The sequence below is a fragment of the Mytilus edulis genome, chromosome 12 (genome assembly GCF_963676685.1).
Source record: "Mytilus edulis chromosome 12, xbMytEdul2.2, whole genome shotgun sequence".
In the NCBI taxonomy this organism is placed as follows: Eukaryota; Metazoa; Mollusca; class Bivalvia; order Mytilida; family Mytilidae; genus Mytilus; species Mytilus edulis.
Window position 1 is genome coordinate 69,778,537 of NC_092355.1, and position 26,316 is coordinate 69,804,852.

The 26,316-nt window shown below is 33.9% G+C and overlaps 1 long non-coding RNA gene across 2 annotated transcripts; it reads left to right on the top strand.

The window, feature by feature from the left end:
* The first annotated feature begins 284 nt into the window (after positions 1–284).
* Positions 285–21,394, top strand: LOC139499014 (uncharacterized). Of its 2 annotated transcripts, none has more exons than XR_011658074.1 (5): positions 285–382; positions 15,068–15,165; positions 18,499–18,573; positions 20,499–20,522; positions 21,305–21,394. It is a non-coding gene; the product is annotated as an uncharacterized lncRNA (long non-coding RNA). The 2 variants fall into 2 exon arrangements; XR_011658075.1 differs by lacking the exon at positions 285–382 and adding an exon at positions 2,622–2,743.
* Positions 21,395–26,316: the final 4,922 nt, after the last annotated feature.

The following is a 26,316-nucleotide window of genomic DNA, read 5'->3' on the forward strand; positions in this document are numbered from 1 at the left end:
TTTCATATGAAATCTTATGAATTCCGTATTAGTAACAACAAAATTGCATTTCTGGCAACTAAAATCGAATGTTTACGTTTTATTTCATGATTTTTATGATCTCACTAACCCTGCAACACTTACAAAAATCATAAATTAAAACAATGAAAACCTATATCGAAGCCCTCCTCTCCTTAATATACATGTAAAGACACGTACAACCCTTTGTGCTTGAAGAGTGACAAGTCAACCAAGATATCTGAGGTCTTCCGAGTTAACAGTACGTCAGTGCTTTTATTTTTGTCTCGTTTTCATTACATATTTTCTCTTCCTGTGTTCATTACTAATCGAACTGAAGCCTTTTAAGGCAACAAGGCGTTGTTCTAACGTACTGCTCAGAAAGGTAAATATGATTAATTATATGATCATTTCCCTCACTGTGTTCAGATTTTTTTTCAACTTTCAAGAAAGATAATTAAAAGGACTTTTCAAACCGTGAGAAAATTGGATGTTTATATAAATATGCACTATTTTCAAACGGTTCTGAAGAAAGACTAAACATAGGAAGAATCTGCATAAAACAGATTTCTAAACCTTATATAAATGAAATAAAAATTATGATGATTTTTTTTAATCACAATGATCGAAAGGACGACTGGACGATTTGATTGCCCACGATTATATGTTAGAATTTCCAATTTTGAAATTATTATTCCAAAAACTATAAACTAAGACCAAGTGAAAAAAACATTTATGTATTCATAAAGACAATTATTTATTACTTATTAGTATATATCCAAAGTATTTCACAACAATTTATACAACACAGGAAAAGAACCAATCATTTTGATGAAGTCTCCTATCGGAGAATGCGTAAAAGAAGCTTCAAGTTTATTAATCAAAAAATTTCTAAACCCTGTCAAAACCTGATATATTGACATGATTGTCAAGAGAAATTTTTATTTATCAAGATTTGTTTTACATCGATTTATGAGAAAAGAGCTAATTCCCGGAGAAGCGGAAACATTTTATCATGGGCAAATGTAGGAGGACGGAAATAGAAATTGAAACTTAAACTTAAACTTTGAACTGTGTTATTATTTTACATCATTAAAACGGAAATATTTGTATCATCAATATATAAATTTAAAATAAAATCTATATATTGGTGATTGGCGATTTGATTGATTTTATACAAATTGAAGAAAGTTTTCGCTATTTAATGTGGTTTCTATACAAATGTGTAGGTTTCTTTTTGAAAGGATCACTTCAGGAATATTTAAGAAAATTAAACAGACAAAATGCATTACGTTTTCCACCTTCAGTTATAGTTCAACCAGCCAAAAGTGTATGCAAAATGTTACCAAAATCTGTGACGTAGCTCATTTACTGTACCTTACCCTTTTAGAATTTTGTTGTTTGTGAAAACTGCCGAGTGTTACGTAATAACATTTTAAAGTGTTACATACTTTTTGCAAGCTATTACTTAAATTGCAACGAATAACATCGTAAAAGATAACTCAAGTGCTCGATTTTTCACTTGAGTAGAACGGTTTCTTATTATAAGAATCGTTCAAATGATATTCATGTCATTCATGGGTGAAGACAAAACATTTTGTTTTATCTTTTGTTCATAATGCAAAGTTATCAACCTATTATGTCTGTTTGAGTAGCATTATATTTGATTATTTTAAGGATCAACTGTTTAACATAAAAGACTATGGAACGGTCAATATACAAGACTCAAGGGCGGATCCATGATTTTTGAAAAGGGGGGGGGGGGCGTAACTCCAGGAAACGGAATATATATTTAAATCGGTATACATATTGATTTTGTTATCAATAAATTTAAACCAAAATAATTATTATTTTGCAGTTGTATATCATATTTGTTTTTCGTTTATCAATTTTGTTTGAACAAACATCAGGCCGCCGTTATTTTTCGCGTTATAATTGTTTTACATTTGTCAATTTCTGGGCCTTTTATAGCTTGCTGTGCAGTGTATCAGTTTTGCTTATCATTGAAGGTCGTACGGTGACCTATAGTTTCTAACCGCTTAATTCTGCGTTATGATCTGAGATTACTATAAAACAGTGTTAAAGCAATCCAAGTTGGTCATTTTGGTCTCTGGTGGAGAGTCAGTGTCTCGCTGTGAACCATACAGTGTACCACGGCATCAGAACTTATTTGTAATTGACGGACAAATGTCAAACTGACATTTTTTTTCATTTTTTCTATGTAATCTTTATTTCTGCAAATAATGTTTTGGTCAGGCTACATTTTTCATTTGCCTGGTCAGTTGTCAGGTACAAAATTCATACTTTCAAGAAGACTTGTCATATGATCATATTATTACATAACAATTTGTAAATGAAAAATATATTCTAGTATGAATTAAGCGTATTGTTATTTCAGTTGAAGATCAACTGTTTAACATATTAGACTATAGAGCATTCAATTCAAGACTTAGGTGCGAAGAGACATTTTTTAACGATTTTATGTTAAAATATATAAATCGTGAGAAACATGAGAAATCTTTTTATCAAAGGGTTGCGTACGTCATCTGCGTCCTCCTTGCTCGTGATTAAAATTTCCGGAAACAATTCCTGAAACGATTTGTATATTATGTGCATTAGTTTCCCGCCTCATGTCAAAATATTTTTCCAGTTACGATTGACGGCTTGTGACAGAAATGACAATACCAGACGGTTTTGGTGAAACATGCAACAAGACGTATTCAAGGTTTTGTGACTACACAAGGAAGTATGTTATTATATTGTTAAAATAAGACGTGCATTTTGAAAATATTGGTAACACAGCCGGACAGCAAATCCACAGGCACTTGTTTCTTTCCATTGGAAGCTTCTATTTATATGGATAGTCGACCTTCCAATGGATAAAAACAAGTGCCTGTCAGCAAATCTCAGGTTGTCATATATGTAGCACAGGCTCTTCGCCACTTGTTTCTGTCAATGGGGGGTTCTATCCACTTTCGTACGAGTGTGGATAGTAAAACCCCCAAGGTAACAAGACACAAGTGCCTGTGATATGTAGTTCTTTCAAACAGCTGATCTATATGAGTGTCTCCCCTGAATGGTGACATAGGCGGATCCAGGGGGGGGCAGCCCCCCCCTTTTGTGGGAAAAATTTGGTTGATTATATTGGGAATCACTGACGCATGACTGGAGAGGGCCCTCTTTTAGGTCAGTCAGTGGGTCCCCCCTTATGAAAATATCTGGATCCACCAGTGTAATGTACTCTTTAGTTTGAACTGGGACTATTATACATTTTGTATTAACGGGACTGGAAACTGATCGATCTGTTGAGATTTCATTGCCCCGATAGGGAATGTAAACAAGAGATTTCAGGAAACAAGTCAGCATATATAGAATACTGTTAAAATTGGTGGATTTGAAAAAAAAGAATAATTAGTAAATAAATTAGTTTAAATGCAAAAAATAGATATTGTTAATGAAAAATTATTAAGTTGTCAATATATTAGTGTTTAAAATAAACCCGATATACAGTCAAAATGCTGGCACTTCACTTGACCGTTAAGAAAACAACGTGTCAAAGGTTAACAGATCATAAATATTCTGATAAAATAATAAAAGTGCAATAAAAACAATGTTGACAATTTCAATTCCTAATTAATTCATAAAACAAAAGTTACCCTGGTCTGATGAAAAATTTCCACACTGTTTTGTATTACAGACTAGGGGAATAGCTCTGGTAGCATGGATGGAGACGATAACATACGGACACATAAAAAGACACAGCTTTATTTTCTACATTTTAATCAGACAAAGATGACGTCACAAACATAAATACAAAATACTGATAAAAGGGGAACAACTCTCTCGCACATACAGAAACATAATCTGACCATACATACTGTCAGGGATCTCCATGGATGAAAATTGAACCATGGAGGAACTTTCACCATTACAAACCATGTCTCACTGTACAGTGTAGCGCGATCGGAAGTATTTTATCCCTCCATACAAGGAATGGTGTACATGCTAATTCATTGCTTATTTAAATATTTATTTGAATTTTCATTATAGAATTAGAAGTATCAATATTTTCATTTATTGCCGTTTTTAACCATTCAAATGCCAAGTCTTCATGGTCCCCCTTAGTCGAGAATGACCAAAAGCTGTCATGAAGGTCCTCATGCAGATTTCTTTTATTTTTGGTAATTGTTATGGGGGTTAAAAATCATCTGTGGACACTGTCAAATTCAGAGCCCATTACCGGTATGGCTGATTTGCAGCAACAACAAAACGATTCGTACGGGTTATGTAAAATGTTAAGTGATTTGTAAAGCAAACGTTGACAAATGAAAACGTTTTTAATGATTTTATCCATGTTATCTAGCAAATTGATGCTATGCAACATGCATCTTTCGAGTCTGAATAGAAACCGGAAACGCGGATGTATCAATTTGATTGTAATATACGAAATGAATTCGGAATTTAGATACGATATTTCTTTACAGGAAATATTTAAGTTTTTACTTTTAAACTTTTAAAGTAATTCTAAATTATCGTTACAGCAGTACTCGAGTTATTTGCGATGAAATAATATTTACTGTTTTGCGTCTTATTTTGTACTTCTTAAAAAAGGGGGATGCTGATTGCGTAAGTCAAAATAAAGCACGTGTTCGACTTGTTAAACTGTTTTCTTTGTAACTGGATTAATTTATTAATTTATTTATTTAATCTAAATGATCATAATCATTTGCTGAAACTTAGTTGATTACTTCGACAAATGGATCGTCTATCCTCAGATAGTATTCTCCTGTCTGGTTTGTTGATCTACCTGTACAAGCTCAGGTACAAGTAATTAGCGATCTTAATCCGGATATCCCTCAGGCGTTAGAACTGTATTGGATTATAACATATAAAGCGTTAGGGTTATGCAATTACATGCATTTGATTATAATTGATAAAAAAATGGCGTCGGGCTACAAAAAACGATGAAGTTTTGAACGATGGCGGAAGACAATTTAACGATGGCGCAAGACAATTTAACGATGGCGCGAGTCATTTGACGATGGCGCAAGACATTTGAACGATGGCGGGGCTCCATGGTTAAACAGGCCATGGAGATCCCTGACTGATATACTTTAGTATAACATTTGAACTTATGTGAACCTGGGAACAGTATATCTAATATATATGTTCCTGTGTGAACTTTGTGTTTACACCAATTATTTCAATATGGCAATGCATGGCCTACTTTTGTAGTTCTAATTGTGGACCCTAGTGTACATATTATCACGTAGTTATATTGAGCCAGAAAAATCGCCAGCTCCTATATTTTGTCACCAGTTTTGAAACCTTGGGCTTGGAGCAAACTTTAGTACCAGCTAGAATCTTTATTTCTTCTACCAAAATTTAAACAATGTTCAATTTTAATTTCTTATGCACTCAGTCTGCACTGTACATCATTTAACATGTAATACTAAGTCAGTTATTGCCATATTGGGTATATATACATACAACTAAACAATGATTTGTACTTTATTTTCTTTTGTCAGTATTTCATATGTAGAAGAATATAAATTAGCTCATGGTCTGTATATATGCTACAGAATAGAGAAAATGTCTTTAAATTAAAATATAAAGAATAGAAAAAAATGGGTAATTGAACATGTTGAATGAAGAAAAAAAATAAAAGGTGTTTAAATTTACAGAATAGTGAAAATTTGTATTAAAAGTAAACAATACAGAAAAAGATGACAAAAGGCATCCTACATTCTACCCATACTGCTACTAAGACCCTCTTTTACCCTTCTCATAACTCAAAAGACATAAACATATAAATTCTAAAGCAATAAATTATGTAGACATGTCTTAGTAGGTACATTTGTATCTCAATGAAATGAAAAAGTAAAGTTGAATTATCTTTCTTTATTCGGGTGTGCTCATCCTTTGGAGAATTATACACGGTTCTAAAAAGAAGTAAATGGGCTCAACAAAATGGCGGCCGGTTTTGTTTATTTTCATATCCTAACACAGTAACTGAGGGCAGTCAAAGACAAATGTCGTCTTAATTTGATATTTTTTAACGGAAAACAAGTACAATGAAGTAAATGACGTTTTTTAACAAGTTGATTATGGTTTTCGACTTCCTGTCAGTTACACTTTCTTCCTACAACTACGGTAAACATTACAAATTGTGTTGTCGTATGAACATTTCTTCAAATGAAATAGACAAAATGCTGACCAACCAATTCTATTTGAATTAATTAATGTTGATGATCATTAATGACCCATCTGATAAATGAATTACCTGTAACAAATTTAAAAGATTATGACACCTGTTGTAACCGTTGATTAGCTTGGGGTTGTAAACAAAGCCATAAACTTGTCGTCAGGTAAAATTTTGTACAATTTATTTTACCAATTAAAATGAAGATCGATATTGTCAAGAAATGAAAAAAATTACATAGGAAAATGTTGGCGCAAGAAATATCGCCAGCAGCCGTATTTTGTCGCCAGATGAAATAAAAAATCGCAAATTGTGACATTGGCGACGCACAGCGTAATCCCTGGCATCATAGTCTTTGGACGTGTCATATCCCAAAGTCTGATCACTTTGACCTTTACTTTGTCCTTTGATACCTATATAGTAAAACCTTGTACAATTTGTGTCTGGGTCATATCTTTTGTACCTGAAAATTTTGGTTAACCATGCTATTTTTGTCGAGCCTGCAACTTTTGTTGCAGAAAGCTCGACATAGGGATAGTGATCCGGCGGCGGCGGCTACGACGGCGGCTACGGCGGCGGCGTTAGCTCACTTATTTAAAGCTTTATATTTTAGAAGGTGGAAGACCTGGATGCTTCATACTTTGTATATAGATGCTTCATGTTACGAAGTTTCCGTCAGTCACATGTCAGATGTCCTTGACCTCATTTTCATGGTTCAGTGACCACTTGAAAAAAAAGTTCAAATTTTTTGTAATGTTGAATTTTCTCTTATTATAAGTAATAGGATAACTATATTTGATATGTGCGTACCTTGCAAGGTCCTCGTGTCTGTCAGACAGTTTTCACTTGACCTCGACCTCATTTCATGGATCAGTGAACAAGGTTAAGTTTTGGTGGTCAAGTCCATATCTCAGATACCAGGGTTTCCGCTAGCGGTCGCCATTTTCGCAATTTGCGAAAAAATTATAATTGTGGCGATAAAAATTCGTCATTTGCGAAAGAATTTGGCGAAAGAAATATATAAACCGATTTATTTTCCTCCATCTTGTTTATTTACGAGTTTCTCGAACTTTACCCGATCAGACCATACTCGGAATTCACCTTGACCTCATTAAGATTTAGACAGAAAATCAATAATCAGCTGATTGCATTTTATAGCTATCGACAACAAAGGACTAATTAATAAAGGTGTTGATTGAATTGTTTCACAAAATGATATGGTGAAATGGCTTCCGCTATAAATGTCACATACAGAATTTATTTACATCTTTGCGACGCACGTGCTTGAAGCAATCTTTTGACATCTCTCCCTTTAAGATAGTTTTGAAAAGAAAGCTGTTGTTGTTACGAAAATTGTTCAAAAGCAAGAAAAATCTCCGATTTGAAACTTTAATTCTTTTATCCTTTGACTTTAATAAAGTCGTTTGAGTGACACATGCACGTGTTTCAAGCATAGTTGTACGTCTCAACTTTTTCATTTACGATGGTCAAGAAAAGAAAACTGTCGTTATGAAAAAATCTATCCAAAAGGCTTGGAACAACCCCTCGAATGAGAGTAACCCTTCAATGTAATGACTACACATGAAATGAAGGATCAATTTCATGTGATAAAAGCTTTTGTTTTGTTGTAAAAATTACTTCTTAGTACAAAAGGGCACAACAGGAAAAATATATTTATGTTACTTGGCGAAAAAAATAATAAAGTGGCGAAAAATATGTTGTTTTGGCGAAAGAGGTGGCGAAAAAATTAATTGACCCAGGGGAAACTCTGAGATACTATAAGCAATAGGGCTAGTATATTCGGTGTATGGAAGGACTGTAAGGTGTACATGTCCAACTGGCAGGTGTCATCTGACCTTGACCTCATTTTCATGGTTCAGTGGTTATAGTTAAATTTTTGTGTTTTGGTCTGTTTTTCTCATACCATATGCAATAGGTCTACTATATTTGTTGTATGGAATGATTGTTAAGTGTACATGTCTAGCGGGCAGATGTCATGTGACCTTGACCTCATTTTCATGGTTCAGTGGTCAAAGTTAAGTTTTTGAGTTTTGGTCTTTTTATCTAATGCTATATGCCATAGGTCAACTTTATTTGGTGTATGGAAATATTTTATGATCTTTATGTCAGTCGAGCAGGTTTTATTTAACCGTGACCTCATTTTCACGGTTCATTGCACAGTGTTAAGTATTGTGTTTTGGTCTATTTTTCTTAAACTATAAGTAATGTGTCAACTATATATGTTGTATAGAAGCATTGTTAGCTGTACCTGTCTGCCTGGCATGGTTCATCTGACCTGGACCTCTTTTTCAAGGTTCATTGGTCTTTGTTTAGTTTATATTTTGGTTAATGTTAAGTTTATGTGACAGTTGTAATAAAGCTTAGCTTTATACTTAGGACTATCAACATAATATCAATGATTAGTATAGAAGGCGAGACATTTCAGCGTGTGCACTCTTGTTACTGTTGCATTTTGGGCTTGGGGTGTATCAAATACCAAAGTCAGATCATTCTGACCTTTCTTGACCCCAATGTTAGTTATACAGTGTCTGGTTTGTGTTTGGTGCATACATTTTGAACTGTAGCACTTTAATTGACAAAACTTTGTACGCAGACACATCATACTGACCTTGACATTCAATTTCAGAAATTACAGTATGAACCTCACACTTTGTTCCTGGATCAGTATGATTCTTTAAGATTGACCTATAACTAACAATGTGCAGAGCTCGATCCAGATAAGCTGTGTATTTACGTGATCACGCAATAAAAATAATTGAAAACCCAATGCTATTGCCCATTGCAGCATTCTAAAACCCAATTCATTCAAAGGAAAAACCCAATAATTTGTCACAACCATGAGTTTTTAACGCTTTTAGTCGCTATCGTATGCGTTATTTACCCTTATCTATTACATAGTTCTCTCGTAAATCTATTTTTGTAATATTGAAAATTGGAAATGTCCTTTTGTTCTAAAAATAGAGCGTTGAAAGGGTCCCTGTTGAAATTTTCCGTTACCACGTGGTGATGAAAACATTTCGATCTTCTCTGTCTTTATCCAATAAGCGTTAGTCATGTCATCATAATTCTTTTCGTATTGCTCGGGATTTAACATTACACTTAGCAATGCATTAAAACGAAAGTAAAATTCTGGTAAAAATATTGAATAGAAGCATGTTTTGGCTTCTTTTTGAGAGTTGAGGATATGATGATAAAAAGACTGAGCTAGTGTTATCAGGAAGCGTCCTTTGAACGCACGGGGTTGTGCAATGGCTCGTCCAAGGTGTGTTTGCGTGCCTAGACCAGATAAGGGTAAGAACTCACCAGAACTAAATCAGTTGGAACATGAAAGGCCACATCACTTGTTATATATGAAGTCAGCATCGGAAACCAAAAGTTCTAGTAAGGGACAAGTAAACCCAAATTTATGTAAATAAAATTAAACAAAAACAGTGTTTATTTTTAGTTCAAGAGTATATATAATATATATTTCATTTAAGTTGACGAGTGAACACACATATTAGTTTTGATGTAAATGTAGCTTGCCACTTTCTTTGTTTTTGGTCTATTGTTCTGTATGCCTAAGATACATGTAGTTGTCTTATTGGCAAGTGTAGTACAACATTGTCATTTATTTATTTGATGTGACAGGATTATTTGTAAATTGAATGTGGTCTCAGTCATTAAACCACCCTATAAACCTTATCAAGGTTTTGAGGTATATAATATCTTAAATCTGGGAGCTACTTAATTTTTTTTTAAGTAGGTCTGGCAAACAGGTAATAGGGACTGGCAGCACTATCTTCATATCTTACAGCACTTAATTTTTAGCAATATTACATAAAAATCTAAAAAAGTATTAGCCACACCTACCCCCAAATAAACTGAATGATGATGATACATGCTCTAGAAAGGTAATTAGGTACTGTCCTGTTAGTGCTTACAGTAAATATATTTATGGAAAATACAAAACTTTGTGTTTAAACCGGACACAAATTAAACGTACAATTGCTCGTCAGTGTATAAACCAAATAAAACAGCTATCACATATAAAAGAAACAGAGTTCAGATGGATGAACATCTCTGTTTGATAAAATGTGATTAAAAATTCAATATCGTGTTGATGAAAAAACCCAATACGTTAAGGAGCTTGGTGGTGAACAACCCAATTTGATATTTGCTTGAGGGGTGAATTAAAATTAATAATGCAATTGAAAAACTTTTTTCACTCAATTAAATAAAAAATGGTGGATAAAAACCCCAATTTGTGAATTCTTATCTGGAGCTCTGAATGTGTCAACTCAACACAGAGGCAATGAATATATCAAATGAATGGCTGAAAACCAAAAATTGCCTCAATGCTGAATTTCACAGAAGAGACTAAAATGTCTTACTGTAAAGTAATCAAGTACATCTATAAAACTAGTGTGTATTACATGTAACTTTTTATTCCTGTCTATATATTGCCATTGTTATGCCCCGGCGATAGCAGAGGGGGAATTAAGTTTTATCCTTGTCCGTCTGTACGTACGTACATCCATACGTCCCAAAATTGGTTTCCATTCTCTAACTTTAGTTTGCCTCAACCAAATGTTATAAAACTTATACACAATGCTTATAACCACTAAACACAGATCAAGTTTGAATTTTAGAGGCGTCACTTTCACCATTCTAGAGTTATGCCCCTTTACAAATGAAAAAATTGCTGGAATTTTTCGTTTTCGTTCTCTAACTTTAGTTTGTCCCAACCAGATGTTATGAAACTTATACACAATGCTTATTACTACAAAACACAGATCAAATTTGGATATTGGTGGCCTAATTTGTACCATTCTAGGGTTATTCCCCTTTAGAAAAGGAAAAATTGCTGAATTTTTGTTTCCGTTCTCTAACTTAAGTTTGCCTCAACTAAATGTGTTGAAACGTATACGCAATGCTTATTACAACAAAAATCAGATCACGTACAAATTTGGGTAGCCCAACTTTTACAGTTCTTGAGTTATGACCCTTTATACCGTGAAATGCTAGCTGGGGCATCATCTGTGTCCAATGAACGCATTCCCCATTTATTGATCAAAGCCTTTCATATAAATTCACTTTCATTACAGTTGTATTGTTTTAAGTTTGCTGTCCTATTTAAAATAAGAGATTTGGTATTTTTTTGTGAATGAACCAGAGCTATCCAAAAGAGTTCAAAAGAGGAAGATATATAAACAGTTATAGGTCACCAGCATACAGTCGTCAACAATAAGAAAAACTCATACCACATTGTACCATATAGTAAGCTATAAAAAGTCCTGATATGCAAAATGGTGAACAATTCTAACAAGAAATCTAACGGCTTAATTAGTAACAATACAATTTAGTAAAAACAAATATGAAGGACCTAAATCAATAAAAAATAATAAAATCACAGGCCCTTGTCATGCGATGGGCACATTAAGAAATTAACAGAGCTTTCTGTATATTTGATTACTTTAAATCTACAGTTTAAGGTTGCAATAGAAAATATCATTGATGTCATTGGTTTCTATTACATAAAGTTAAGGCCAAAGTAGTAGTAGTACACCTTGATAAGTTGTGAAAATATTTCTATACTTTTTATTAAATTGAATTTTGTCCAGTGTAATTTTTTACTTGTCCACGGGCAACCTAGTTCAAAAAATTTACTTGTCCGGTTGTTCAAATGTATGAGTCGGATATAGCAATTCCACACTCCCAACGGATCATTGATAAATTTAGATTTATGCGATACTTGTAGTTAAACATTATCTTTAGGACTATCCGCATAAAATCAATCATGGTTAGTATAGTAAGCAAGACATTTTAGTGTGAGCACTCTTGTTTTTTTAATAAATAACCACAAGAAGACTAATTTAATGACAAGAATTTTGTTTTAAAGCGAACAGGAAATTTAAATTATTTCAACAAATTAACTATGAAGAAACATGTGCTCAAGTCACGTAATAAAGTACTAGATGTATTATTGTTTTAATTATACATATACTTGTATTTAAGTGATTTTTAATATTTATAATAATTAATTATAAATATTAGGTTAAGGAAATAAACTTTTCAAGAAAATAGCTGAGTTTTTTAACGACCACACAATATTTGCGTTCGTATATTGCTATCACGTCGGCATCCAAACCCATTTGGTTTCAAGACAATAGCTTTAGTTTAAGTGTATGGATCACTATGAAATTTAATCAAAAGGTTCAATACCACAAAAGCAAGGTTGGAATTGTTTTTGGGGGTGATGGTCCCAACCGTTAAGAATTAGGGACCAAAAAGGGGACCAAAAGAAGCATTTGTCTAGTTTCAGGACAATAACTTGTGTATATGTATATTGATTGCTCTGAAATTGTACCACAAGGTTTTATACCACAAGTAGAAGGTTGGGATTCATTTTGGGGGTAATTGCCCAAACCGTTCAGGTATTAGGGGCCAAAGCAAGGATTTTTCTAGTTTTCAGACAATAACTTTTGTTTAAATGTATGGCTGTCTCTTGTACCACATTTTACAAAAAGAAATTTCTTCAAATATTTTTATTTTTTGGAAAAAGGGGGGGGGTCATTTTTTTTCCTCAAGATTTAAGAAATAATTAATTTTCCAAAAAAAGAAATGAGAGTTTTTAATTACAATTTATTTTGCTTATACTTATACTTTGTACATGTTGTATATATATAGTCTGAAAACAGATTTAATAAGTATTGCACAACAGCAAGAAATCTTAAATTGAATATAAATTCAAATCATATAACCAATTTCTTTGACTACATTTATTCGATGTCAGAAACCTATAATGTGTCAAATATTTTATTACAATCCAAATTTAGACCTGTTTCAAGCTTGAATATTTTGTGAACATTTTTGCCCCAACTGTTCAGGGTTGGACCTCTGCTGTCGTATCCAGCTGCGCTCGGTGAAGCACATTTTTTTGTAATATAAAAGATACTGGTATGTATAACAAGGTTAGGTGGTAAATACCCCAGTTTATCTAATGAACTACAATGTACATGTACATGTTAACTCTCTAAAAGGGGAGATAAGCAAGAACTAGCTGGTTCATTTACACCAGTGCTTTTTAATTCTTTTTTAACAGGATTTACATTTTTCATTCAGCAACTTTTAAACAAAAATAACATGACCAAATTACAAAATTAATTTCATGTTACAGTAAAAAAATTTCATGTTACAGTAAAAAAACTAATAAAACATTGCAATCATACAATATAAATTGTATATAAAAATAGAGTTGTTAACTAAGAAATCAGCTATATGAATGTAGATCATGGGAGACATGGTTCTCAATAAGGCAGTCAATTAGTCATGAACTCATGAACATCTATCTAGACTCGTCTTTTCTGCTGAGCCTAAAGATGCATAAGTATTGTAACATTTTGTAGACCAACTAAGCGAATTCGAACACATGTATCACCATTTTATAGCAAATTTTAATATTTAAAAATTATCTAAATTTGATGTCATTTCAGTGATCTTTTTTATCATGAAGACTAAAACAATAAATATGTAGCAATAAGATTTCTTCTCACTGCTGGAACTCGCCATGGTCATTAATGACAATTCCCTGGACTCCCCTTTAAAAGTCCTAAGTCAGAACCCTAGGAGGTCTATGTAAAACAGACAGCAACCAATCAATGAGACAGGTCAAAATGGTATTCAACAATAAATTCCCTGGACTCCCTTTAAAAGTCCTAAGTCAGTACCCTAGGAGGTCTATGTAAAACAGTCAGCAACCAATCAACGAGACAGGTCAAAATTGTATTAGCCAATAAATTCCCTGGACTCTCCTTCAAAAGTCCTTAGGCAGAACCCTAGGAGGTCTATGTAAAACAGTCAGCAACCAATCAACGGGACAGGTCAAAATTGTATTCGCTAATAAATTCCCTGGACTCTCCTTCAAAAGTCCTTAGGCAGAACCCTAGGAGGTCTATGTAAAACAGTCAGCAACCAATCAACGGGACAGGTCAAAATTGTATTCGCCAATAAATTCCCTGGACTCTCCTTCAAAAGTCCTTAGGCAAAACCCTTAGAGGTCTATGTCAAACAGACAGCAACCAATCAACGGGACAGGTCAAAATTGTATTCGCCAATAAATTCCCTAGACTCTCCTTCAAAAGTCCTTAGGCAGAACCCTAGGAGGTCTTTGTCAAACAGACAGCAACCAATCAACGGGACAGGTCAAAATTGTATTCGCCAATAAATTCCCTGGACTCTCCTTCAAAAGTCCTTAGGCAGAACCCTAGGAGGTCTATGTCAAACAGACAGCAACCAATCAATGAGACAGGTCAAAATGGTATTCAACAATAGATTCCCTGGACTCTCCTTTAAAAGTCCTAAGTCAGAACTCTAGGAGGTCTATGTAAAACAGACAGCAACCAATCAATGAGACAGGTCAAAATGGTATTCAACAATAGATTCCCTGGACTCCCCTTCAAAAGTCCTTAGTCAGAACCCTTGGAGGTCTATGTCAAACAGAAAGCAGCCAATCAACGAGAAATGTCAAAATGGTATTCAACAAACGATGGCCTTCTTGATAAAATGTTGCGGCCTTGGTGACCGAGTGGTCTAAGTAGTGGACCTACTGTATCACTAGCCTGTCAACACTGAAGTTAGGAGTTCAGTTCCCACATGGGGCTGGAGCACTCGACTCCAATCTTAATTGACTAGGAATGTCAGTTTTTCTACTGAAGGTTTGTGGTCTCTCTCCTGGCACTCCAATTCCCTACACCTGGCAATAAAAACAGGCCAATTGTGTTGAAAGTGACATTAAACATTAATCAATTAATCAATTATAAAGTGTTATTTTCTTTTCTAATTGAAATGAAACATTTATATTTCCAGATTGAACATCTATTGTTTGTATATATTTGATCCTTGTCCAGATAATTAGATAATTGTCCAGTCAATGTGAACCTTATGCAGTCTAGTTGCTATTTAAGGTAAGTGTACATTAATATATGTGAACTATATGTAGGACTATTTACTATATTGTTATCTATGAAACATGTCAAAATGGTCCAACATGTCAATGAAACAGTAACCAATCAATGAAACATGTCAAAATGGTTCCATATGTCAATGAGACAGTAACCAGTCAAAGAAACATGTCAAAATGGTCCCATATGTCAACGAGACAGTAACCAATCAATGAAACATGTCAAAATGGTCCCATATGTCAACGAGACAGTAACCAATCAATGAAACATGTCAAAATGGTCCCATATGTCAATGAGACAGTAACCAGTCAATGAATCATGTCAAAATGGTCCCATATGTCAATGAGACAGTAACCAGTCAATGAAACATGTCAAAATGGTCCCATATGTCAATGAGACAGTAACCAATCAATGAAACATGTCAAAATGGTCCCATATGTCAATGAGACAGTAACCAATCAATGAAACATGTCAAAATGGTCCCATATGTCAATGAGACAGTAATCAATCAATGAAACATGTCAAAATGGTCCCATAAGTGAATGAGACAGTAACCAATCAAAGAAATGTCAAAATTGTCCCATATGTCAATGAGACAGTAACCAATCAATGAAACATGTCAACATTGTCCCATATGTCAATGAGACAGTAACCAATCAAAGAAACATGTCAAAATGGTCCTATATATGTCAATGAGACAGTAACCAACCAAAGAAACATGTCAAAATGGTCCCATTTGTCAATGAGACAGTAACCAGTCAATGAAACATGTCAAAATGATTCCATATGTCAATGAGACAGTAACCAATCAATGAAACATGTCAAAATGGTCCTATTATGTCAATGAGACAGTAACCAATCAAAAAAACATGTCAAAATGGTCCTATATGTCAATGAGACAGTAACCAGTCAATGAAACATGTCAAAATGGTGCCATATGTCAATGAGACAGTAACCAATCAAAGAAACATGTCAAAATGGTCCTATTTGTCAATGAGACAGTAACCAATCAATGAAACATATCAAAATGGTCCCATATGTCAATGAGACAGTAACCAATCAATGAACTATGTCAAAATGGTTCCATATGTCAATGAGACACTAACCAATCAATGAAACATGTCAAAATGGTCCCACATGTCAATGAGACAGTAACCAATCAATGAAACATGTCAAAATGGTCCCATAAGTGAATGAGACAGTAACCAATCAAAGAAATGTCAAAATTGTCCCATATGTCAATGAGACAGTAACCAATCAATGAAACATGTCAACATTGTCCCATATGTCAATGAGACAGTAACCAGTCAATGAAACATGTCAAAATGGTGCCATATGTCAATGAGACAGTAACCAATCAAAGAAACATGTCAAAATGGTCCTATTTGTCAATGAGACAGTAACCAATCAATGAAACATATCAAAATGGTCCCATATGTCAATGAGACAGTAACCAATCAATGAACTATGTCAAAATGGTTCCATATGTCAATGAGACACTAACCAATCAATGAAACATGTCAAAATGGTCCCACATGTCAATGAGACAGTAACCAATCAATTAAACATGTCAAAATGGTCCCATATGTCAATGAGACAGTAACCATTCAATGAAACATATCAAAATGGTCCCATATGTCAATGAGACAGTAACCAATCAATGAAACATGTCAAAATGGTCCCATATGTCAATGAGACAGTAACCAATCAATGAAACATGTCAAAATGGTCCCATATGTCAATGAGACAGTAACCAATCAATGAAACATGTCAAAATGGTCCCATATGTCAATGAGACAGTAACCAATCAATGAATCATGTCAAAATGGTCCCATATATGTCAATAAAATAGTAACCAATAAAAAAAACCATGTCAAATAGTCTTCAACAATAAACAATATAACATGTTATCTAAATTGTCTTGTGAAGGAAAGACAAATTTGTAATAATTATCTCAATCTGAAAATAGAAACATTTAATTTTTCAGAAAGAACATCTATTATTGGTTTTATATCATTTTATTATATAATAATTATACCCTATGAGACAAAGGTCCGTAGGGTATACTGTTTTTTACTCATCCGTCAGTCAGTCCATCCGTCCCTCAGTCCTGTTCTTGTCATAGCAACTCCTCTGAAACCACACAACAGAATTTCATGAAACTTGGTAGATAATTAGAACAAAATATGTAGATGTGCATATCCTATAGAAATTTTTATCAGTTGACTTTTGAAGGAGTTATTAGTCTTTGAACTTAGAAACTGGGTGAGATTTTGTTTGCCCAGTGTCAATGTGGGGGCGTGGGGTATGTGAGCGTGCTCACAAATGTTCTTTAGTTAAAGAGTTATCGTATGAATGATGGTAAAACAGTTATCCCCAGTCCTAAATACAAATATATAAACAACTACAGGTCTCCCAACAGCCTTCAAAATTGCTCAAAACCAATACCATATTATAATATAAAAATCTATAAAAAGCACTGATATGATAAAATGTGGAACAATTCAAAAGAGAAAATCAACAGCCTAACTTACAACAATGAAGAGGGGGGAATACAGCTACCAACAACAACCACTACACTACAGGTTCCTCGATATGGACAGGGGATACAGCTACCAACAACAACCACTACACTACAGGTTCCTCGATATGGACAGGCGATACAGCTACCAACAACAACCACTACACTACAGGTTCCTCGATATGGACAGGGGATACAGCTACCAACAACAACCACTACACTACAGGTTCCTCGATATGGACAGGGGATATAGCTACCAACAACAACCACTACACTACAGGTTTCTCGATATGGACAGGGGATACAGCTACCAACAACAACCACTACAGTACAGGTTCCTCGATATGGACAGGGGATACAGCTACCAACAACAACCACTACACTACAGGTTCCTCGATATGGACAGGGGATACAGCTACCAACAACAACCACTACACTACAGGTTCCTCGATATGGAAAGGGGATACAGCTACCAACAACAACCACTACACTACAGGTTCCTTGATATGGACAGGGGATACAGCTACCAACAACAACCACTACACTACAGGTTCCTCGATATGGACAGGGGATATAGCTACCAACAACAACCACTACAGTACAGGTTCCTCGATATGGACAGGGGATACAGCTACCAACAACAACCACTACACTTCAGGTTCCTCGACAGGCACATAATCAGATTGTAAACAGATCAATTGTTTAATGTGATTGCCATCATGTCCTTGCTTATTTGTTGACAGTTTAGAGAGGCTTGAAATTAATGAATTCAATATTGTCTTAATGCTGGTAAATAAAACTTTTGAAATTTTTAGGTCTGTGGAAGTGCAATTGATGTTCTTGTGTTTGAAGGAAAAAATCACACCCTGTTTGTAGAATACCTCATTTAGGTAAGTAATCAGATATACAAGCTATTGAGTTTAGTTTTTAGCTCAGCTGGCCTAAAAGGCCATGTGAGCTTTGGCCATCCCTTTGCGTTGGTCGTCTGTCTTTCTTCCAGTGTAAACTTTTTCAGAGATCTTCTCTTGAAACACCGGACCAAAAAGTGACCTAAATAAAAATGATAAGCATGTAAAGATTTATCTGCAACGAAAATTTCAAACCAATCGGACAACCTATTTTGTGTTATTGCTGTAATCGGGAAGGCTGTGCGCCTTGCAAAAATTGCGCATTGTTGAGAAATGGCGCATAGAGTGGAAAATGTCAGTGCCAGTGTGGCGCATGATATTTTCAGGTTTGTATCTAAATGTTTAGATCTATTGAAATGGATTTCCGATCGTGTTTCGTGTCGCTATATTTGTGTACAAAACTGTGTTGTGTTCCCTCTAATGACAGGAGCACCACCTATATATTTTTGGGCCTTATTGGATGTTTTTCTTCATGTTAAGGATAGCAACGTGCGGTATATCTGATAACCGCAAAAACGCAATTAACCATTATCCATGATCTAAATTTTTAAAGTTAACAATTAAATTTTGTGAAAGTTTGCTAGAACAGACGAGAATTTGTTTTTTAAAGTTATTACTTGGAGAAAAATCTGTCACCTTGTTTTATAGAGTTATTGTCCCTAAAAAATCATTGTTTGAAGTGTTTTGCTGTTATTGATAAACAAGTAGGAGCTAGGTTAGAAGTGTAAATTACAAAAATGATCAGTTGACAAGATTTTATTACTCTGAAAATTTTGAAAAAAATATGTCAACCTGTGTTTTTGAGTTATTGCCCCTGAAAGATACTTTTTCCCCTTTTGCCTGTTATTTAAAAAAAAGGAGCTAGCTATAGGTTAAAAGTGTTTACAAACTATAATAAGATCAGCATGACACAATCTTTTTACTCAGATTTTCCAGTTTTGGAGTTATTGCCCCTGTAATATTGATTTTTATAGGTTTTTGCCTGCGACTTCTGTCCTTATGTCTGTCGGACAGTTTTCAATTGACCTTGACCTCATTTCACAGATTAGTGGACAAGGTTAAGTTTTTTGGTCAAGTCTATATCTCAGAAATAAGCATTTGGTGCATGGAATGATTGTAAGGTGTACATGTCCAACTGCTAGGTGTCATCTGACCTTGACCTCATTTTCATGGTTCATTGGTCATTATGATGTTTTCCTTGTTTAGTTTGTTTCTTAAATACTATATGCAATAGGTCAACTATACTTGATCCATGGAATGATTGTAAGGTGTACATGTCTGTCTGACAGGGATCATCTGACCTTTACCTAATTTTCATGGTTCTTTGGTCAATATAGAATTTTAATGATTTGGTCTGTTTCTTGTATACTACTAGCAAAAGATCAACTATATTTGGTTTATGGAAGAATTGTAAGGTGTACATGTATTTCTGGCTTTGTTTATCTAACCTTGACCTAATTTTTGATTTGATCATATTAGGTTTATGTGATACTTGTAATAAAACTTTATATTTAGGAATATCAACATAAATGATCAGTAAAGTAGGCGAGAAATTTTAGCGTATGCACTCATGTTTGCAGTTTCGGCTGTTAACTAAAAACCTATAGGAATTAGGTTAAATATGTAAATTGCAAAAATTATCAGCAACACAAAGAGTAACTAATATGCACATATAAGAAAACGTAGTTAGCAAACAAGCGATAATTTCACCAGGTGAGCGACACAAAATAGTGCAGAAAAGTTGACATATAGTCTTTTAGATGTTAGTATTTCATGTATTTGGATTAGATTCATATGTGAAAATATTAAGTCAGTTATTCACAAGTCCATAAGGAGCATGTATTTTCAACTGGCATTAACAATTATAACTCAATGATAAATACATATATTTTTTTTTCTATTTTTAGGTTATAATGGAAAATTGGAATACGGTAATATTTACTTTTTAAGTCCAATTGTCATATGCATGTGACCTTTTATTTCCATTTTCTTACCAAAAATACATGTATGTGATAATTTGTGTCTCTCAGACACCATAATATCTCAAGGAAAGTCCTACATTGACTTTGTTTTAATACAGTTACTTCAGAGTGGAGTGTGGAGGCATCACTTTGTCTAGCTTTCTTGTTAGGTTACTGTCTCTTTATTTTATTATCAACATCTCTTTTTATTCAGTCTACATATATAATTTTATCATTAAGTAAGCATGGTGGTATTTCTACTATCTGATATAAAATTAGTAAGAAAATGATGAGAAATTACCAAGGGGACAACTAAAGGTGTTAATGAATGACAAATACAACTACATATCACCAATAATATTACAATGCATAATGAATAAACTGACTTTGATAAGTTTGACCCGACTTATCAAGTCATTTTCCGGTTTACTGGTGAAACAAAGAAAATATTTGTTTCTATAATGCAAAATACACAAATACTATCTTTTAAATCGATTTTCAGATTGTCATCATTTTGATGATATTTATATTGTAAACTGTCAACTGCTCGACACAATATGAAACCTCTGAACTCATTTGCTCTACTCCCATAAAAAAAGCTTGATAGTATGACTTATTTGAGGTGAGGATACCCACGATTTATATAGTTATTTGCCATGCAGGAGAATAAATAAGTATTGCTTTATTTAACAGCCCTTTCATTCATTTTTCATTACAATCTATTAAATGTAAAATCTATGTTTTACTTACAGAAACTTCATACAGCTGCTAGGACTGGAAATGTAAACGTTGTGAAAAAATGCCTTGAGAATAAAGCAGACATTGATTATCAAGATGTAAGTAAAAACGTCTCATTAGGTACAGTAGTAACATCCAAATTAGTACTAGAGCAAATTAATTATGTACAGTAAAAAAACATACTTCTATCTAGATAATTGCAGAACATAGTAGATCTTACTTAAGCAATTTAAATCACATAACTACATGTTACTTCAAAATACAGCAAATTGTACAGGGCTTTCCATTGAAATGGAAGTAGAAGGCTGAATTAAAATTATAGGCGGCTATAACATGCGTTCGGCAAAGCCGGACGCCCACCAAGCTGTAAGCTTGGTGCCTTACGGCAGGGGGTCTGGGGGCCGCTCAAGTCCCCCAGAAGCTCTGGCATAAATAGAACAAAATCCTGCATTCTCGCAATCTCCTGGCTCCTAATTTAATCTTTCAAATGACCATTTTTTATGTATGAAATTAAAGAAAGAAAAAAAAAAAAACTCAAAGAAATTTCATTTTTTTTTATGTCTGTTTTTTATTTTCATTACCTTGTATGCTTAAAATTCATTTACTTTTAAAGGAGTTTTATTTAAATCATCCGGTTTGTTAGAAATCTTGATCGATCATTTATTTTGCATAACTACGTGCATTTGTAAACAAATGACCCCCCTTTTCTCTCTAAAGACTGTTACGCGTATTTAAATCATACAATTATTTCTCAAGCATTGACAGAAAATTGATATATCCTCTGATTTTCTCTTTTTTTTGTAAACTGTTCAATAAGTCGGATACACAAATCATTTGGAAATGTTATTTATTTGAAGTCGAATCGACAATATTCTACTTTCGTTTTTGACCTTGATTCTCTGAACACCACGTGGGCTTTGAAAAATGAACTTCAAAATATACTGTTTTCCAGATTCTGAACAATATGATCTACTACACTTTCTTTAATTTGACTAATATTATTCCATAACATAAGATTGTCATCCTATCTGATTGTCTTCACGTTTTAAAAGCCAAAAAAAGCCAACGAGTTAATGACCATCGGAACATCTCTATTGTTATCGTTCAATGACCACCGGAACGTCTCTCTTGTTATCTTTGAAAAGAAACGATGCATTCTGACTTTAAATAGACAACCAATCAGTGACCTGAATTCATGTGAACTATATTTAGCCCAAGGTAAACATTGACTTTTCATCCTTGTTTATCGTGACCGCGACTTTGCGACAATATACGTCTCTCGGCTGCCTGTAAACATTTGAAAAAGATATTTTTTTCTTTTTGAATTTATATTTTTGGCAGTGAAGTAGCCGGCACTTGAAGTCACCGTAAGCGGCGGATTTCCGCCGGCTACCGGCTTCAATGGAAAGCCCTGATTGTAATAGAATAAAATACAATTGCATGTTACTTCAAAACCTGTCAGTTGAACATAAACAGTATAAAACACTAATAGAATGAAATACAATTACATGTTACTTCAAAACCTGACAGTTTAGTATAAACAGTATAAAACATGTACTTTAAATAACTTAAACACAACTGTAAGTCACTTCAAAACATGACAGTAAGAATTTTAACAGAATAAACGCACAACTATAAGTCACTTTAAAACACAAGAGCAAGAACTTAAACAACAAAACACACTTGTTAGTCACTTCAAAACTTGATAGATAGAACATTAACCAAATAAAACACACAACTATAATTCACTTTAAAACATGACAGTAAGAACATAAGCAGAATAAAACACATGACTAAAAGTCACTTCAAAACATCACAGTAAGAACATGCATACACAAAATAAAACACCCAACTATAAGATATTTCAAAAATAACAATGTTTACACAATGCTGAATGTAAAACATACCTGTAATCAAAGCACAACACTTAATGTGAAGCATATATGTAATCAAAGTACAATGGTGTAAACTAGTTACTACTTTCCAACATTAATAAAAACAAGACTCAAAGAACAACACTGAATGTGAAACATTCCTTTAATCAAAGAACAACACTGAATGTGAAACATTCCTGTAATCAAGAGAACAACACTGAATGTGAAACATTCCTGTAATCAAGAGAACAACACTGAATGTGAAACATTCCTGTAATCAAAAGAACAACACTGAATGTGAAACATTCCTGTAACCAAAGAACAACACTGAATGTGAAACATTCCTGTAATCAAGAGAACAACACTGAATGTGAAACATTCCTGTAATCAAAGCACATCACTATATTCCTGTAATCAAGAGAACAACACTGAATGTGAAACATTTCTGTAATCAAGAGAACAACACTGGATGTGAAACATTCTTTTAATCAAAAGAACAACACTGAATGTGAAACATTCCTGTAATCAAAGCACATCACTATATTCCTGTAATCAAGAGAACAACACTGAATATGAAACATTCCTGTAATCAAAGAACAACACTGAATGTAAAACATTCCTGTAATCAAGAGAACAACACTGAATGTGAAACATTCCTGTAATCAAATGAACAACACTGAATGTGAAACATTCCTGTAATCAAAGAACAACACTGAATGTGAAACATTCCTGTAATCAAAGAACAACACTGAATGTGAAACATTCCTGTAACCAAAGAACAACACTGAATGTGAAACATTCCTGTAATCAAGAGAACAACACTGAATGTGAAACATTCCTGTAATCAAAAGAACAACACTGAATGTGAAACATTCCTGTAATCAAAAGAACAACACTGAATGTGAAACATTCCTGTAATCAAAGCACATCACTATATTCCTGTAATCAAGAGAACAACACTGAATGTGAAACATTCCTGTAATCAAAAGAACAACACTGAATGTGAAACATTCCTGTAATCAAAGCACATCACTTTATTCCTGTAATCAAGAGAACAACACTGAATGTGAAACATTCCTGTAATCAAAAGAACAACACTGAATGTGGAACATTCCTGTAATCAAAGCACATGACTATGTCATACATGTAATCAAAGCACAACACTGAATGTGTAACATACATGTACTCAAAGCACATCACTGAATATGACACATTCCTGTAATCAAAGCACATCACTAAATGTTAAACATACATGTAGTCAAAGCACATCACTGAATGTGAAGCATACCTGTAATCAAAGCACATCACTGAATGTGACGCAAATCTGTAATCAAAGCACATCACTGAATGCGACACATTCCTGTAATCAAAGCACATCACTAAATGTTAAACATACATGTAATCAAAGAACATCACTGAATGTGAAGCAAACCTGTAATAAAAGCACATCACTGAATGTGACACATTCCTGTAATCAAAGAACATCACTGAATGTAAAGTATACCTGTAATCAAAGTACATCACTGAATGTGAAACATACATGTAATCAAAGCACAACACTGAACGTGAATACCTGTAATCAAAGTACAACACTGAATGTGAAGCATTCATGTAATCAAAGCAGAACACTGAATGTGAAACATACATGTAATCAAAGAACAACACTGAATGTGAAACATTCCTGTAATCAAGAGAACAACACTGAATGTGAAACATTCCTGTAATCAAAAGAACAACACTGAATGTGAAACATTATTGTAATCAAAGCACATCACTACATTCCTGTAATCAAAAGAACAACACTGAATGTGAAACATTCCTGTAATCAAAGCACATGACTATGTAATACATGTAAGCAAAGCATAACACTGAATGTGTAACATACATGTAATCAAAGCACATCACTGAATGTGACACATTCCTGTTATCAGAGCACTTCACTGAATGCTAAACATACATGTAATCAAAGCACATCACTAAATGTTAAACAAACCTGTAATCAAAGCACATCACTGAAAGTGAGGCATACATGTAATCAAAGCACTTCACTGAATGTGACACATTCTTGTAATAAAAGCACTTCACTGAATGTGACACATTCTTGTAAGGCCAAATAAAAATATATGTGTGGTTCCAGTTACCCTACCGTTCCTACTTTTTTGTCTTTAAAATAGCCAACCCTAAAGATTTTATTGTCATTTTTCATCAAGCACTGTTAAAGTCAGAATGTTGCTCCCATAGACTCAATGTAAAAAAAAACCTTAAAATAAAAAAAATCCCTACCTACCTACCCTAACTTATTTTCAGATGTTACTGGAACCACACATACTATTTTATTTGGCCTAATCGAAGCACTTCACTGAATGTGTCACATTCTTGTAATCAAAGCACATCACTGAATGTGACACAAACCTGTAATCAAAGCACATCACTAAATGTGACACATTCCTGTAATCAAAGCACTTCACTGAATGTGAAGCATACATGTAATCATAGCACATCACTGAATGTGAAGCATACCTGTAATCAAAGCACAACACTGAATGGGAAGCATACCTGTAATATAATCTAAACAACACTGAATTTGAAGCATAAATGTAATCTAAACAACACTGAATGTGAAACAAACCTGTAATCAAAGCACAACACTAAATGTAAAACATACCAGTTGTCAAAGCACATCACTGAATGTGAAGTATACATGTAATCAAAGCACAACACTGAATGTGAAACATTCCTGTAATCAAAGCACATCACTAAATGTAAAACATATATGTAATCAAAGTACAACGGTGTAAACTAGTTACTACTTTCCAACATTAATAAAAACAACACTCAAAATGAGTTTGACTTTCTTGAAATTGTTATAATTTTGATAATATCATTTATATATAAGTGGGTATCAGGAATGTCTAAATATAGGATATTACAACAAACCACACCAACCACAAATACCTGACTACTCCAAGTAAATAGAAAAACCACACCAACCACAAACACCTGAGAACTCAGAGTAAATAGACAAACCCCACCAACCACAAACACCTGACTACTTAGAGTTAATAAACAAACCACACCAACCACAAATACCTGACTACTCCAAGTAAATAGACAAACCACACCAACCACAAACACCTGACTACTTAGAGTAA